Raw genomic sequence first — 15206 nt, forward strand, 5'->3', positions numbered from 1 at the left:
CAACTATCACACCAGGTAAGTTTACACAATCTTATTCTAAAACTGCAGTACACATTTATTGTACAGTTTTTGTACGCGAACCAGATACTCATTTTCCAAAGCACTGTGATATTATATGCATATGGCCTCTATTAACTACCCACAACATTAGTATCTTTTCCTGAAAATTTAAATACAAAATTAGAAAGATCAGAGGTGACTACTTAAAAATATTTTCATGCAACCTTCTCAAATTACTCTTTCTATAAATGCATTCTTTAAACTGCCTATGTTGCACCAAACATACTCCCCCACAGCAATTAAATGTGTCAAATGTTTAAGAACAAACAAGAAAGGCATATCAGGAAGGTATTCCATTTAAAAGATCCCTCTGTACTTCTAAACTAGAACTCTGCACCAAACATGCGCTCTAGTCCCTTCAATAACTACTCTTTCTCCCCAAAAACAGTCACAGTCAACCCCAGGAATAACCAGTAGCTGTGAAATAATAAGATCTTAGTACACAGTTCTCTGGCCAATGTGACTAGTAAGTCCTAGCCTGGAGTAGAAAGTTCCACCACCCCATCTTCCTCCACTAATAATTTATATCAAATACTATGATGCATAGCTGCTTATTCACTAATAAGAGGGGCACTGTAGACGAGCCTTCCAATGGTGCCATAAGCAATGGGATTAACTTCTGTCACCCATTTGTCATCAAAGACTCTCCCTAAGGAAAGTTGATAGTAGCATCTTGTTTTGAGATTGATATTATCTCAAAGTTTGAGGTTTAAGAAAAGAATAAATAAAGAAGAAAAAAGCTAAGATCAAAGAAAGCTATTGTGGAAGACACTGAGGCACGTGCTCTTTCCACGGCAAATTCTTCTAGCTTTGGACCACCCCCCAAGAGTACTGCTCTGCTGACAAGGCTACCCTCGTTGTAATTGTTCCATAAACCAGATGCTGCTGACCAGCCTTGACTCCCTCCACCTCCCATAATGTTTGGTGAAGCTTTTAGATAACTGGGACTCAGACCAGCAACACCCTCAACCTAAATTCAATACTGTATAGGTCTATAATTAGGAACTACATGTCTGTGGTAAGCCAGTGTTGCATAGAGCACTGCAGCATTTATTAGCCACTGGGGTTTACCATCTCTTTGTTAAGTTTTTGACTTGACAAAGGTGTGGGTGACTGAAGATAGATCATAGGTCACTGAACCGTAGAATCTTCAGTAGGTGCATTCTTTCAGCAAGACAGCTATTTCACACAGTGTTACTGACAAGCTACGTATGATTTTCAGCAGCTGAGATTTAAAGAAATATTCTTGCCCTTCAGACTAAAGGGATCAATTTTGGATGACTGTTCTCAATTAAAGACTCTAAACAAGGGCTATGAACTCTGAAACCAACATCTATTTACCAGCCTAAGTTAACTCAACTTGACCAATTTCAGTCATCAATGACCTCCTCAAGCACCTGACTAGCCTCAGTTGTGCAGCCCTGCAGGGCAAAATATATACCTGTCACAAGTTTCTGGCACTTGCCTTTATAAGTTCCAGAACAACCAATAACACTAACATGCCCTTTTGCTGACTATCACCCATTTTGTTGGTATACCCTAGCCTGTAAGTAACTGCAGCTGGCACAGTCTTTTCAATCAATGTAAAAAGTAACTAAGCTTAGAAATCAGTGCAGTTACTATTTTACCTAAACAAAATCACTTTCTACAAGCACATGTGGGTTTAGGCATCTTTGAAATCCATTTAGATAAAACAGATGAGATAAACAGTTGGTTCTGTGAATACTGGAACTAGCAATGCCTGGCTCCCTGTACTGTTATGTCTTACAGCTGACTTCTCTCACAGTTTTCTCCCTAGATGGGGCATATGCCAACTCTGCTCCTTGCGTCTTCTTACAAGGTCTCTCTCTTCCAGCCAGCTGCATGTTTTCATGCACTTTGTACATACATCATCATCTATAAGACTTCTATCCCTTCTGTCACATTGGGTGGAAACCTGCCAATGGGTTCAGAAGCTGTTGACTGTCTCTGAAATTTGGCTGAAGAATTGTTATTTACATCTTCACAACTTCATTTTGCAACTACTCTCAGTGTGCTGCATAAATGACTAATGGCTCATGCCCAACACTAAGGTTACTTTGAAGCCACAGAGCTTTTAGCTTCTGCTGGCAGTACATGCCTCTGTGCTGAGCCTGGCAACTCACCCAATGGTCTGAGAACTCTGGTAAATTGATTTCTGAACTGATACACAACTTAGGAATTCAGATACAAGACAACAAAAATTTGGAAGAAAAAGTGATTAAATTTACTGCAAGGGAATAAACTTATGATGGGAAACCACTAGACCTTTCTGCAGTGAGCCAACATTATTAGGACTGTGCTTACTTTCTCCTCCTCAACAGGATGAAATCCATCAAAATTTCAACAACTTGCAACTGTGAGAATTTCAGTGTTCTCCACAGCTCAAAAGCCTGTCATTTAAAATTTGACAAAAATTGCCAACAAAACAAAGATCTGATTTGTCCTGAGACAATATTGGAGGTTGCAATCATTTCCCCGCCATGTTTGGGGAAAAAAAAACCCCACCAAAAAACCACACCAGCAATGAAGCTGCTTAAAAAATAGTAAAAGACAAAAATTTGAAACGAACAAACTCTTACATTCACCTGAACTAGGCTGACTCATATTTTTCGGTCCTGGCTCAAACTGTCCCCTTCCACCTTCACCACAATGTCGAACTGTGTTATGTCAACAGCTCTCAGTTGCCGTAAGATACACCTAATGCTTTTAATAGTCACCAGTCTTTGTCTTTGAAAATAATACTATACAATTCAAAAGCTGTGAAAGAAATAGGTTTATGAGAATGCAAATTCTCACTATTTGAAATATCAAATAGAGAAAAAACCCCAAACAACCCTGCATTAATAGCACTTGCAACACATGTAACACTAAGACAAAACAAAACAAAAATCCCAACCCCAGCAACCACTATTAGCCTTGATTTTGTGGGCCATCTGCAAGTATACCAGCCAGTGTTATTGGTCTGACACATTCTTTCTGCCTTCAGTCACTGACTCAAGAAGTGCCCAGGAGATAAAAGGGGTGTTTGATGGTTGTATCTTCCAGAAATTCTTACAACCATTCTCTGAAGATTTTAAACCCAATCTTTTTCATCTATTTTCTCTTCTCCAGTCCTTATCCATTTAGCTGTCCCTCATACACCGAACTGCCGCTCCTGCATGTCATACTTCCCTGTATCCTTTCAAGATGGGAGCGGCAGAAGCATAGATGCTGTCCCAGATGGCTTTTGTATAAGTATACAATTTTTTCTTTAAGCTGTTCCAATAAAAACTTTCCTGTTTGCATCAAAACCAAAACAACAGGTTCACAAGCTCGGCATCTCCGGGCTGTTGCAACAAGAAACCAACTTTAGAAATAGCTACAATGGGAACTCCAAGTAAAAGATCTTAAAGAAAACAAATTCCGAACCCATGACATGGGCCAGCATTTACAGTGAATCATCGCACAGAAACTACAGAGCAGATTTTTGTTTCTCCATCTTCCTACTCCTTTACAGAATGGTATGTTCCAAGATTACCACATACTCTTTCTTTAACAAAAAAAAGATAGAAGGTGTCTTTGCAATGATAATTCTCACACTTGCCTTTTTATCCCAGATTAACCGCCTGACCAAACTGTAATCTCGCCTTTCAGTTTTCTGTGTAGATGGTTTTGATCATTAACAGAAGTGCAAAATACCAAGTGCTCTTCCTTCCCCCAAAAGCTTTCCGATTTCTTAAGTCACCAGGAAAAACTACATAATTGAGTTACAAGGAATGCCAATAGGTGCATCATCTTCAAGCCCACCCACAAAAAAGAATGATCTGAATCATTACACTTCACATATTTCTTCACAAACAGATCAGTACAAACCTATCCACAAACATTTCACTCGGTTCATATGTCTAAAATTCTGGTCCAGTCCATCTCCGTTACAGCCTCAACCCATAATCATTTAACCTTGCCCCAACCCCAACTTGTCTCTGCTTTCAAAGTTTTCATTCTCATCACTGTGCCTCTTGCATGACTAAACTCTTTTACTCTACCAAGAGGCATTAAACAAGGAAAACCAACAAAGGGTTGCTACCAAGATCTCTGCAAGCAACGCAACACGTGATAGAGCTAATACTCTGACCTCAAAGTCCTATGGGTCTCTCACCCAAACAATTCTGTTAGTAGTACATCATGCACACTGTACGACTGAAAGCAATTCTGCACTATCAGGCTTTGATATGACAGTCAAGTGCATATCTTAGGTGTTTTCATTGCAAACACCCCACTGGTCCAGGAGTACTTTTTTCCACAAGTAATCTGATATTTAAGAAAACAAACCAGTAACTACATCTCACTTTGCAACAATTTGTTAAAGGAAGAAACGGTTACGTATCATCTGATGAGGCTAGTTTATATTCAGATTATAACACGTGCTCTCACTATTTTGATGCCTGAAATCACCCTTCCATTCTACAAGAACAGAGCAGTTAATAATACTCAGTTCCACTGCCTTGAGGGGAAAGGGGATACCGCATCACTGGTCAGGCACAATACTATTCACACGATTTAAGTTTTTGCTCCGAAAATAATCCTAGTAGCTTCAAAGTAAACCGAGAGGGGGCTTTTTTGCGTGCGCAAAATAAAGCATTAAGTAAGAGATACGTAAAACCCAAGCTTATTTGGGGAAGGCAAAAACAGGTGTCGAGAGAACAAGCCATTTCCTCCGAAAAGCTAATTTTAAAATATTTGCAATTAAAATCTAAGCATGGGACAAAGTTAAACGGCGGCTCGGGTGCTAAACTGATGCTTTGCATACAGCTACCGACGTGCCTCAAACTCCACCTCTACGAACACAGCAAAGAACAAACACAGCCTCCAAATACTGTAAACTGATTAAATTTCAGACAGCTCCATCCTACCTGTACCGGCATTTCCTGTTCCAAACAGTCTTTGAAAACGCTCCAGACGAACTCGCTGATGGGCATGTGACTACCACGTTAAACATTAACTTCACCTCCCGGCTCTTAACGCAGGAGCTGGCCCCAGCTCCGCACGGCGGCGGTGCCCGCGCCCCGGGTAGCCCACTCCACAGCCCCGCTGCCCGCTGCCCGCAGCCGCCGGCCCCGACCCGCTCTCACCCCGCGCCGCGCGGGCCCCTCCGCGGGTGGGCGCCGCGCGCCGCCTCAGCGCGGCGCCCTCAGCAGGCGACGGTGGGCGCCCGCCCGCCCCTCCCCGCACGGCGGGACCCCCCCGCCCACCAGCAGGTGAACGGCCCGCGGCGTTCCCCACACCGCCGCCGGCGGGTCCCGGCCTCCCCTCGCCACGTCCCGCGGGGGCGGAGAGGCGGACCCCCCGCTACCCTTTGCCCGCCGTAGGGCCCCGGCTTGCCGCCAGGGCCGCCGCCTCAGCAGGGACGCGACCCTGCCCGACCCCCGACTCACCGCCGGTGGCCGGCGGCCGCAGCACACAGCTCCTCTCTCGCCCCCTCCCGGCGGCGACTCTGGGCCCGGGCCTCGGCCCGGCCCCGCCTTACGGCACCTCCCGCTCCTCCCCGCTCCCCTCCCTGAGCCCGGCGCTGCGGGGCGGCCTCTCGCGCTCCCCCCCTCCCTCTCCCGCCCCGGCGGCGCGCCTGCGCGGCGTGGCGGACCGCGGCAGCGGGGTCGCGCGTCTCCCCGCCGGGGAGCCCGGATCTTCCCGCGCGCGCCCGGCGACGGCAGGAGTGGGCGGGGGGAGCGGTCGGAGGGGCCGGGCCAATCGCGGTGCCGCCGCCCGCCGCGCGCGGGCCGGGCCGCTCGGGTCGCGCAGGCGCAGTGGGTGCGCGGGAGGGCCCGCGCGCGAGGGTCCGGCGGCGTTACCCCCCCTGAGGCGGCCGAGGGGCCGCGGCCGAGGGCTGTGGGCTGGGGGAGCCGCGGCAAGGTAAGGGGCTGCCGCAACCTCCCCCTTCCTCCCTGTTCTACCCCTTGTTGAGGACGCGGTTGTCCCCAGTGTCAAAACCGCTGTAGCTGCACCTGAGGTAACCGGGAGCAGCTCGCGAAGCCGCCTGGTCGCGGCCCAGGGAGGCTCTGCTTGGGCTGTTCCAAGCCGCTGGGTTTTTGAGTTAATAGCCCCTTAAAACGAACGAGGCAGCCGTTGCTTTTCCAGCAATCGTTTTCTAGTGCTCACCTCAGGATACGCACATTGTCTTTACTGAAGGTGCCCATGCCATAGCCCAGGGACGTGAGTGGCTTGTGGAGCCTGGGCAGCTCCCAAGCCAGATCCCGGACAAGCATACGTACATCCCAGAGTTGCATGGTGTTGAAGTGCCATGTTGCCTACGAGGATCCTACACTATCTATCACCTGCCTGAGGGTCATTGCTCCAAAGCCGTATTCCCTAAAATTTTATCTGCTCTGTTATTTTGGAGAGGGAGGAGTGTTTCCTTTCGTTATGTGCAGAAGGAATTACAGGTGGATGAATACTAGCATTTCTAGTTGCTCAAGTACCTTCTATATTTCACTGTTGTCATCTCCCTGAATAAGCCTGTAGATTTCATTAACACATTTCATTTCTAGGTAAACAATGATACTTTTAAGTATTACCACACCCAACACAATACAAGGTTAAGTATTACCAACCTTAGCACATGCTGCTGAATACAACTTTTTGTATCCCTTCTCTTCCCGTTGCCTTTCTTATGGTCCCTAAGGATTGGAAAAGTGCTGATGTGTATAAAAGCATGTTCACTTTTCCAACAGCGTGTTCTGCAATAACAATCTAAATAATTTCCCTGTGAGGTTCCCTTCCAGCATCTCCTTTAGCTCATCCAGATGGCAGTACCATTTCACTCCAGAATTGACTGTGTGGAACACAAGTCACTGCATCAAATTACTTCCCTGCCGTATTTAAATACTATGCTTTTGTTCCTCTAGTATCCATTTTCATTAAAAAGTCAATATTAGTACATTTTGATCAGATCAATTTTTGGTAGTGTTTCTTCTGTTAATATTGTCAGTGAAAGAAGCCCACTGAAAATGACAGTTTTCTCCGTTTCACTCTCCAACATTTTTCATCAAGTGGCCAACTTTTTATTTCATAAATTCTTTGGGAATATTTTCATTAAATTTTCCAGGATTCTGTTATATGTATATGTGTGTGTGTATACATATATATATATATATATATATATATATATATATATATATATGTGACCACACTTTTCAGTGATTTGGGTGGTCATATTCACAAGTTGAAGTTAATTAATACAAGGTCTGTGTAAAGTGTTTTTTCTTGAGACTTTCAGATGACATGGCCAGTAATTGACATGTATATATTTTTAAATGTTTTAACAGATACCGTATTTGTTTGCCTCTTGTTGTCTGAAAAGTTTCCTAGATTTTGTGATTTTTGAAGGGAGCTGAATATCTGATGCTCTCATTGTCCTAAAATTCATACAGTATATTCGCACAGTGAGCATTCTTAGGTTTTTTGTGTAGTTTGTTCTTAGCTGTTTAATGATAGATATTTGAATTTTTAGTTCTCACTAGAAATTTGAAGATAAAACCATGTTAAAAGTCAATATGTTAACATTGCCATTAAAAACCCAGTTTTGTGTTAGTGCCTCTTGTTACTGTATATTTATAAGAAACATTCTGCTTATCATTCTAGTTAGTATCACTGTAGTCCTTGATCTCTGCATTGCTTCTTTGCAAAGCCAGTCAAGCAAAGGCATCTGTGTATCCCAAAGTAGGATTATGACCTCATTCTGATTATGACCTCGTTTTTATATTTTTGCCTCTCTGTGGACTCTGCTTTCTTGTTCGCCTCAGCCCTTTCTTCAGCACAGTTTTTTTTTTTGCTGCTAATCTTCTAGAAGTGCCTTAGGATTTGTATCGGTTTCTTCCATTCCTTTTTTCTCAGAGTAAATGTAGTCTGTGAGCTTTAATTACAGTATATTTTAAGATTCTCTACCCGTGAATCTTAACAGAGTCTTCCACACAGTTCAGAGAATAACACAGGTGTGGCACAGGAAGCCCTAAATGAGCTGACAGAAGAATTTTAAAATTAGAATATATGGTGCAAGTACGAAACAATGCTACAAGGGCAAATGATTTCCTGTTGCAGTTATTGTCAGTACAGGATATGTGCTATGCAGGGATGCAGAAGAATGTTTATGTGGTTTTAGTACTGGTGTTTATGTAAAGTTTGGTAGCATTAGTAACATAGATTGTTAAACTGGAGAGTTGGCTAGAGTCGAAAACATGTTAAACTTGGAGGAGTGGGATCCAGAGTAAAATAAAATAGGCTTTTACTTCTACTCAGTCATCCAACCATTCAGCTTGGCTCCAGGCTAACAGGCCGATATGAAGATTTTCAAAAGGAAGAAAGAGCAATGTGGCAGAGTTGTTGATGGCGGGGGCGCAGGGTGTGACACAAAACACAGAGCTGGAAGAGAATGAAGGTGGACTGTATCCAGATCCTTAAGCATATCCAAGGTGTTGGGTTTTTCTACGTGTGCAGTCCAGGTTAAAACGTATTTATGGAAAGTTACATACCAGAGGAAAAATCTTAATATAGTTAGGAGATCTCAAAAAATTTAAAAGTTATTGCATGAAATATTTTTTTCTCAAATCTGCAGGCATCATGCATCATTTTCACTTATGAGTGATCTGCAAACCTGTGTTTCACAGCCGCACACAAAAGGGGTTTTTTGTGTGTTAGAACTTTTCTGTTGCAGTGTCATCTATACTGTTGTTGCCACTGGCTGATGTGTATATAAATTCTGATTACTTCCTCTGAAATAATTTTATTGTATTGTGTTTTTTTTATATACAGTATTTCTATGAACATTTTCGTACCTGCAGTTGTACTGGAGCACCTGTTCTCTGTTTTCTTTCATATTTCTTCTTAACGCTTGGAACATGTTTACAACAACCTTTTCAAACACTTACTATCCTCTTCATCTTCAAATGATTCATAAAGAAATTACATCTCCTTCAAATCTTCTCAGATTGGAGGGATAGAAGGCTAAATTTTGTGACTTTTAAGTTATGTTTTATTGAGTAGCTAATTGATTTTATCATTGTTACTTTTGTTCTGCTGCACTGATCTTTCTTCCTCCTTATGAGCTGGTAGTCATGTGAAATCAACTTTTTATACCTAACAGAAGCTGTGTCTGTACTTACTGGGGGATTTTGCAAAAACTAAATTAGCAAATTATGTGTAGCATGTGAGGCAGAAAATTCCACAAGCTAATGCAGAATTTAAGGTGTGGTTTATTAGCTAAGTCTTTTTTTAAAATATTTTCACTTAATGTAGTTAAGCACTACACATTATACTGTGTATGGTTATACCTGTTATGGTCCAGTCTCTTTTACCAGCCTATCATAAAGAATGTTATGTCATCAAATACCGTTTATCATTGACCTTAAGACACTTACGGGACATTACCATTATAATTGAAAAGTATGTTTAATTCCAGTGGCTGGAACTGCCATCATGTTTTTGTGAAGTAATTACTGAGCTCTTCAGAGTGTGTCTGAGGCCATGCTACTCTGCTCAGAAGAAAAAGAATGAAGAAAATCATTCTAGAAGAATCACCAATTTGAAAGATACCAGGGAAACTGGGCCCTATTCTGCATACACAGTAGCAGTGTAAAGTTTGATGAAGTAAGAATGTGTGATTTGCCATGTTTTCTAAGCCTTAGTGGTACCATCAGTTTTATATGTTTAAACTTTTCTGCCCAGAGAGGAGAAAAAACCCTTTCAAATTCCAAGACACTCTTCAGGAGCAGTGTTTTTTTCACTGAGCAGTTACCTTAGTGCTCTTCATAATACTGCAAGTTACCCATAGGAAGGAAAACAGATTGGTGGGAAGGAGAGCCACAAAAGGGTAAAAGAACCAGAGAACAAGTAAATAGCATTTTTATTATTGGCAACATAAAATAATAATCATATGCATTTTCTAGGGGGGCGGAAAGGAGGCTGTAACAACACTTTAGTCCAAATTCTCGATTGTATGCTCAGCTGTATTATCACAGAAAGATCCAACATAAGAGCAGAACAAGTAAAAAAGTATCTCTTCAGCTTGCAGTAAGCTAAGTGGGGACACATTATTTTGTGGGTATCTTTACCTAACTGTATTCCAGTCCTAAGGTCTCCCCTGCCATGCATACCTATACTCACAACCTTGCCTTTTAGACACACTCTAGCAAAGATTTCCTTATGTAGCCTGTAGCAAGCAGTCACATGAAGGTTAGTCATCTGATTGCTCTCATTCCCACATCCTGTATAGAGTCTAAAATTTATATACCCATCCATTTTCTTCTTCAAATAGGCTGGTGGCACATTTCTTTAAAGACTCATTCAGGCAGATGTGTTCAGTTAGCTAGTTTCCCACTCCTTTTTTCATCCTATCTGGAGCGGTACATTTAAAAGCTATTTTGCTCTTTGCCTTTCTGGCTGAGCTTCTGCTTACAGTCATGCTTCAGGCCTGCTCCATACTGGGTCTGTGAGAACGGGCTAAAGAGCAAAACATAGACAGTTGAGAACAGAATATGGAGAAATACAATTTAGGAGGAGGATATGGAATAGCAGTAAGAAGAGGAGAAGGAAGGAAAAAGGAATTGAGGACATAAGGCATGAATGAAAGGAGGAGAAAATTGATCCTGTCTGAAAAAGCATCACTGTTTTTTTCATCTTAAAAGCTCAAAGTCAAGCTTCAGAAGTAATGAGAGTATTCAGAAGTGTTGATTTATTTTAGTGAGGTTTGAAAAAAAGCAAAACAGGACAGAGGAGACCAAAAGACAGTTTAAATAAAGGGGCATTACAGACTTACAGGGAGGAGCCTGCTACATGCTGTCTTGTGGGCTGAGATTCTAAACTTTCTGTCATTTCTGTTCAAGTTTCTTGTTCTTCCTCTCAATCAGCTGTAGGCACACTTTCATAGAGTATAACGACCATTTTTTAAGTCTCCTTCCTTTAGGTGCAGGAACAAACACAATACAGTTTGCTCTTACTTATTCATTGTACATTATCCTGACTATAATTTTTTTCCCGGTAGTTTTTCAAGTGCTAAACTGTTTAGTGGGGTGGTGAAAGCAATTTTATATAAGTAATCTAGAATTTCACCCTATAGAAAAAGAAACATTGGCTTTCATTCTTCTCCAGACTTCTTGATGGGCCTGGAACAAGATCTTTGTGTGCATGATTGTGTTCATTCTTTAGGAACTAGGGAAAGGGTGGAGGTTATGTAAATCTTGCAAATGAATATTTCTCCTCTTGGATAATCCAGTTTCCAGTCCAATAATCTACTTCTGTGGAACAACAATGCAACTGAAATCCTTTCCTATTTTAGGCTGTTCTGTTTTTAAAGTTAGTTCCTAGAACAGTAGAGGTATGAGAAAATTGTATTCATACTGTATATATCAGGTGCTTTTTTCAAACTGTGTGCTCTTCTGGGTACTCTTGAAAACATAAAGGTTTAATGATGGTCTTACTTTGTGTTGCATCAGTCTTGCACAATCCTGTCAGATTTCCAGGTCTGATCTATTGCTTTCTCTTAAGATATAAACCAATAAGAATGGCTGTCTGCAACAGATAAAGAAAAGAATGCAAGAGAGGTTCCCTTAAAAAGCTCATTCCTTTATTTCTGTGGCTAAATTGAGCTTTTTGGGTAAAACCCAACATGAAGTAAAACAAAGGCAAAAGAGCAGTATTCAGTGAATATAAAATTAGGAGTAATACAGTGGTTAACATTACATAATATATACTCTGTCTCAATAGAATTTTAAAATACATTAAATATCTCAGATAAAGGAATGCAAATATGTTAGCAGGTATTTAAAAATCTGATTTGGTTCTGTAAAACTGATTTAGTTGATATAAAATACATGAGTTGGATGAGTGTGGATCTCATACAACCCAGTCTGTACCTAAGCAAAATTTAACAGGACTGGGTTATAGAATACACTGATTTAAAAAAAAAAAAAGGCAGTTGATTTGTTAAATGCTGTCAGTGTTCATGCTTTTTTCTTTTTTCTTTTTTTTAATCTTTTTTGAAGTTTTCAGAGCTCCCAGAATATAGTCTATAGTGTAATATAAAAATGTTTAGCCCCACTTCTATGCACTGAAGGTTTTAATTTGCAAACTAGCAAGTTAACTTTGCAGCTGTAAATTTAATATACATGACTTTAGTCTGTGCCAAATTTAAATCTCACTGATCAGAGAACATGATGACTTCATAGATATTTCCATGCTGAGACATCCATACTTTTTTCTGTTTCCAGAGCTAGATAGTTCAAATACCTCTTGCTATGCTCCACTTCAATTGTAGACAAATCTATGGCAATGGTTTGGTTTTTTTTTAAGTTGCCAGGTAAATTTAAAACCAGAACAATTCTAACCTTTAGTAAAAACTGTATTTTAGTCCCCGGTAATTGGTTCTGTTGTAAAAGCGTGATACTACCATTTTTCTGGACAAGCAAAGGAGGAGCAGGAACCACTTGCTCCTGGAATTAAGAGTGAAGATTTTCTCGACAAGACTCAGCTGAAATGAGTATCTGAACTAACTAGTTTTCTGTAACATGGACACTTAAGGCAAATTGGCTTTTTGTAGAGGGCAGGCACTTTTTAGCCTGTGCTTGTACAGATTTAAAAAAAAAATAATTCTGGAAGAAAAAAATCTGACATGGAAGTAAATAGATAAAACTTTTTTTTTTCCCATAAACAGATCATGCCAGACTTGCCTGCTTTCCTTCTGTGACACAGTAACTGCTTTTCTAGACAAACAAAATTTTTAAACTTAACAAGAGGGGAATTAGTAAATTATTTGTCAGATGGGCAAAGAAATACCTCAGAGGAAAAGGTGGCAGTGTATTATGCTGCATGGCAGGGGGAAGTTGTTGGAGCTCTGTCCAAAAATTGATATTGAAACTGGTATTCTTTAATATTTTCATTAGTGATCTTGGCACAAAAACTAGAACTTGCTAATGAAATTTGTTGACATCACAAAGTTGGGAAACAGTCCCTGTAGGGTGATGTTGTACCGAAATAATTGCATGACCTTGAGGAGTACAGAAAAAAAATGGGATAAAATAGAATAATAAAAACTACAAGGTCATGTGCTTAGGGACTAACAGGAAACATTCTCTGACAGAAGCTCAGAGCTTGTCAGATGGTAGATGAGAGAATTTGAAAGAATGGATATATAAGCCAAAGAAAGGCTACACTCAATTTGATGGTAATGTGGAAAAGGTAAATTCAGCCATACGTAAATTCAGCCCTCTTTCTTGCACAGATAAGGAAGTACTAATGCCACGTGTGGTGCATGTGGCTGGTGAATCTCTAAAGCTGAGAACAGATACAGAAATTCATATGCATGAAACTGGACTTAGAAGGGTTGTAAAAGATTTTTTTTAAATTCCTATTAAAAGAGAGGGGTGAACAAGAGACTAAAAGAACTTGGATTATGTAGTTTCAATAAGTGAAGCATGAAAGACCTTATACAGTCTTTGAATGTACTAGTTGAGGCAAATGTAATAGGAAAGGAAGCTTGTTTTAATTGGACAAAAAAAAAAATTAAGAGATTACTCTAAGATGGGGGTATGAATAAATTTAGATTGGAAATCAGAGGGAGTTTTTTACCTGTCCAAGCCTCTAAACATTGTGAAGAGAAAACATAATGTGCAAGGGACACATTGTAGAATGAAACTTGTTTTTCCTTGTGTTTCATTAAGCTGTAGTTAGAGCACTCTGAGGTCTGAACTGGCTCAAAGCAGCTCAAAGCAGCCACGGGTTAAACCAGACTGATACAGGCAGTAGAGGTAATTGTTAAGATTTCTCCACCGCGCTGCAAGTAACAGATAGGAGCACTGTACCGAACAGAGCGTGCTGTTAGTGGTTTCTCTTGGAAGAGCCTCCAGTCTGCCTCTCATGGAACTGTAGAGCTGCAGGTCTACTTTACTGCTTCCTTCCCACTGATGCTTCTCATTTCCCCATTTCCCATTCTCTGTGCCTTTTTTGTAAGCCATATCTGAACGAATGATAAAGCAGCAGCATTAAATATATGGAGATGTTATTGGTTTTATTTTGAACTGTGTGTAGTATCACTTTCTTTTCAGCAATGGTACATCGATGAAATGTATTTGTATTGCTGCTAAACCCTGCTAGAAACTAAGCACATTCCATTTTAGTTCGGTAATGCTTGTTATAACTGGTCAGCTTGCTCTTCTCTTTCCTATTTGAACAGCATGTTCTTATTTTTTCCTTGCCAGCAAATAGTCAAAATGTTCTCATTAAGAATTTGAGGAATGACATATTGCTAGAATTCAGCTGCCAGAATTAAGCCTTACTTGGCTTCTTGATGTACAGGAGTCCAGCCTAGGAAGAGCCTGTCATGCCTCAAATGTTTGTTTATAATAATTTGTAGTTATCTTGCATAGTCATCTTTCAGTAATCTTGAGTGTAATGACTACAGTAACTACTGTTTAAAGTTAATATTTTTTCTAGCTGGAGTAACTTGGCTCTGCAGAGAAAGGAAAAGGAAGTAGAGTGATACTGTCTAGACTGCTGCATGACTGCTAGCCTTCCCACCATGGGGATTCTTAGCCTGCTGCTCTGTATGCCACCCAAGATCTCCTCATTCTCTGCACTGTCCTTTTAAATCCTTCTCCATTGTTTTACCAGTCCTACGTCAGAGGAAGAGGATGTATTTGCTTGCAGAAGGGTCCTGTCACGTTATGAGAAGATTGTAAGGGTTTTTTTCTTTTCTTTTCTTTTTTTTTTTTTTTTTGAAGATGACTGCCTAGATGTCCTTCAGAACTCTAGAGAAATCCAGTTCTATGTTATACCTTTCACACCAAGCAGCCCGAGGGCATTCCTGAGTTAATGAGTACAGCCAGCTCTGAACTGGCAAAGTTCAGGCTGTTCTTTGTACAAACTCCATTGAATATTTTAATCTCCATTTGCTTTTGAAAGAATAGTTGGCTCACAATATTCAGGCTTATTTTTACTCTTACAGTGATTTATAAAACCTCTGCTTCTTCCAAGCGTTATTTACTTCGTCTCACAGTGTCTCTGTGAAGTAGGGGAGTGTTGCAAATGCTGGGCCAGGTGTTTTGGAGGAAGTTTGTTCACAGGAAATGCAATTTCCATCTGAAAACAAAATATTTGTGAAT

At 40.9% G+C, this 15206-nt stretch overlaps 1 protein-coding gene and 1 long non-coding RNA gene across 5 annotated transcripts in view; one reads left to right on the forward strand and one right to left on the reverse strand.

The window, feature by feature from the left end:
* Positions 1-5635, reverse strand: part of USP53 (ubiquitin specific peptidase 53) — a 40932-nt gene extending 35297 nt beyond the window's left edge. For 2 of the 4 annotated variants that reach the window (XM_055795824.1, XM_055795823.1), the window contains exon 1: positions 5496-5635. The gene's annotated coding sequence lies outside the window, so the exon portion shown is untranslated. Of the gene's footprint in view, positions 1-4973; positions 5113-5495 lie in introns of those variants that run through there. The other 2 variants (XM_055795822.1, XM_027794932.2) reach the window with 2 other exon arrangements.
* A 236-nt stretch (positions 5636-5871) lies between these two features.
* LOC129783849 (uncharacterized) overlaps positions 5872-15206 on the forward strand; it is an 85101-nt gene continuing 75766 nt past the window's right edge. The window contains exon 1 of the long non-coding RNA XR_008745886.1: positions 5872-5970. This is a non-coding gene — a long non-coding RNA (uncharacterized LOC129783849). The remainder of the gene's footprint in view (positions 5971-15206) is intronic.

Source organism: Falco peregrinus, chromosome 2, assembly GCF_023634155.1.
Source record: "Falco peregrinus isolate bFalPer1 chromosome 2, bFalPer1.pri, whole genome shotgun sequence".
Taxonomy (NCBI): Eukaryota; Metazoa; Chordata; class Aves; order Falconiformes; family Falconidae; genus Falco; species Falco peregrinus.